This window comes from Myotis daubentonii, chromosome 10 (assembly GCF_963259705.1).
Source record: "Myotis daubentonii chromosome 10, mMyoDau2.1, whole genome shotgun sequence".
Taxonomy (NCBI): Eukaryota; Metazoa; Chordata; class Mammalia; order Chiroptera; family Vespertilionidae; genus Myotis; species Myotis daubentonii.
Window position 1 is genome coordinate 26,471,108 of NC_081849.1, and position 2,535 is coordinate 26,473,642.

General features: G+C 52.3%; 1 pseudogene; it reads right to left on the bottom strand.

Moving 5' to 3' along the window:
• Nucleotides 1-1,036: 1,036 nt before the first annotated feature.
• On the bottom strand, nt 1,037-2,327 carry LOC132211429 (adiponectin receptor protein 1-like; annotated as a pseudogene).
• Nucleotides 2,328-2,535: the final 208 nt, after the last annotated feature.

Sequence of the window (2,535 nt, forward strand, 5' to 3'; positions counted from 1 at the left end):
ATTACTCTAGGAAATTTAAAACTGCTCATTTTACATGCATGGCACTCCTATCAAATGCTTTTTGAAAACTTATTGTGTGTTCATTACCGGGCTGGTACCGCGCAACCTGGCCTGTGTCCTCCAGGCTGAGTGGTGGAGTACTATGTACAGTACATTTCACAGGTAACATGGGACAAGTGTCAAACTGTTAGCAAACTGCCCTGTCCTGGACTGCTTATGGCCTGGACAGAAGCAGTGATGTGAAGATATACCAGCCATGATTAGAGGACATACCAACTGGTCAGGCCATGGAGTTGGGCTGGGGACCTGAATGATATTAAGAAAAAGGCTGCAGGCTCTTGTTTAAAGCCAGGTGGGATTTAGGTGTGGCTCAACTAAACTCAGTTCTTTTTTCTTTCTTCTTTTTTTTTTTTTTTAATGCTAATTGTCTTCTGTACTTCCTTTTATTATCATCATAGCCTTTGTATCAGGATACACAGCGATGATAGCAGATTTCTTTTTAAAGCTTAGTATTAAATATTAAATATCTCTCCCCATTTTAATATTACATTACTCTACCAAGAAAAAAAAAATTAAAACTCAAGTTATCTGAAGCCTGGGCACACTTCCATGATTAGCTGGCTGCCTCAAAGTTGGTGACTTCTTCCTGCTGTCAGCAGATCCAGGTCCCAGAAAGATGAGACAGGTTCACAATCATTTCTGAAAAGTGTGCTACAAAATGGATGGCCTGTTCCAAGCCAGGTTACAAAGGATGGGGGTAAGGGAGGGACATTTTCTTCCAGAAATAGAATTTCTGAAGAGTCCCAGTCCATCACTTTTTCCCAAAATGGTTGGAGAAGGGATAACATCTCAACATGAGGTTCAAAGCACTCTGTGCCAAGGGGACAGAGTTGGCTGGCTGAGGCGGGCTGCTGAGGAGGGGCATGGCCAGGTGGCTCACCCCTTCCTTGGCGAGGGACACAGAAGCGTATCCCCCCGCCCTGAGGTGGGGAGGTGGGCTGAAGCCTGGCTGGCGCTAGATCCTCTAAGAGTTTCCTTTAGAAACAAATAACTCAGATGCTTCCTTTCACTTCAGCAAAGAAGTTCTTTTTGAAAGCACTTGGGAAGTTCCCATCCAGCCTTGGGTGGGAGGCTCAGAGAAGACAGTCAGCAGTACAGCCACCGTCCAGGCCGCCGTGGAGTTCCTGAAGGTTGGAGACCCTGTAGAAGTGGACAAAGGCTGCTGCCACCACCAGGACGTGAAAAATCTGATGCGACTGGAACCATGTGTCAAACTTTCCAGGAAAGAAGCGCTCAGGAATCCGAGCAGCAAAGAGGCCAGCCTGGGTGATGAACATCACAGCCATGAGGAAGAAGCAGCCCATCTGGCCCACAGTGGTGGCCTTGACAAAGCCCTCGGAGATCGTAAAGTGCACGGTGGGCACATCGCGGCTCAAGCCCAGGCCCAGGCCCAGGAACACCCCTGCTCTTGTCTGCCAGTGTTCAGGAGTGGCAAACTGGTCCCACTGTGCCACAATGACGGCGGAAATGCCCAGGACGCAGATGATGGAGAGGTAGATGAGCCGTGGCTGTGGGGAGCAGTAGAAGGAGCAATAGAGCCAGGGGACAAAGCTCCCCGCAATCAGTAGAGCAATCCCTGAATAATCCAGTTTGGAAAAAGTCCAAGAGACTTTCTCTGAGTGACGGTAGACGGTGTGAAAGAGCCAGGAGAAGCTGAGGCAGAGCACGCGCCCAGGAAGAACATTCCAAACACCACCTCTCCTGCAGGGGAGCCAGGAAGTACATGTTTGGTCTCAGCAGGGTCAAGATTCCCAGTAACAGAAACAGCACAAAACCAAGCAGATGGGCCCAGATATTGCTGGTCTGTGTGGATGCGGAAGATGCCCCTGAAGCAGGCCCAGAAGGAGGGTCTGGGCGGCCTGTGGCCGTGGAGCAGGTAATCGTTGCCCTTTAGCCAGTCGGGGAGCACATCGTACGGGAGGACCCTCCGGCATCCCTCCCAGACCTTATACACGAACTCCTCCATCTTCTCCATGGCATGGTGTGCTTGCAGGGGAAGTGTCAGGACCCTCACCTGCTCCTCCTCCTCCTGGGGCACTGGGCATGCTTGCTCTTCTTCAGCTTTGACTGGGTCAGCGGTTCCCTGTTTGCCCTTCTCTTCCAACAGGGGGCCCAGTTCAGCCAGCTCCACCGTGTCAGTCTCCCTGTTACTGGCAGGAGCCCCACTGCCCCGTGCCACCACCGGTCCTTTGTGAGAAGACATCTAGCTGGTACCTCAATACCCTGCAGCTCCAGCTTGGGGACAGGCTGGGTGTCTCAGCCCCAGGGGGAGAGATCTCCCTGTGAGGGCAGACACGCCAGGTGACGGGCTCAGCTAGGGCCACGGAACCCACACTACGTCCCTCAGTGCTGCCACAGGTGGCCTGCGGCCCAGGGGCCCCCATCTTTAAGCTCCCCGTGAGGGAAGGCCTAAACCCAGTTCTTGATGGCTTCCAAGGATGGAGGTGGGGACAAGTGCACACGACTGGCTCAGGC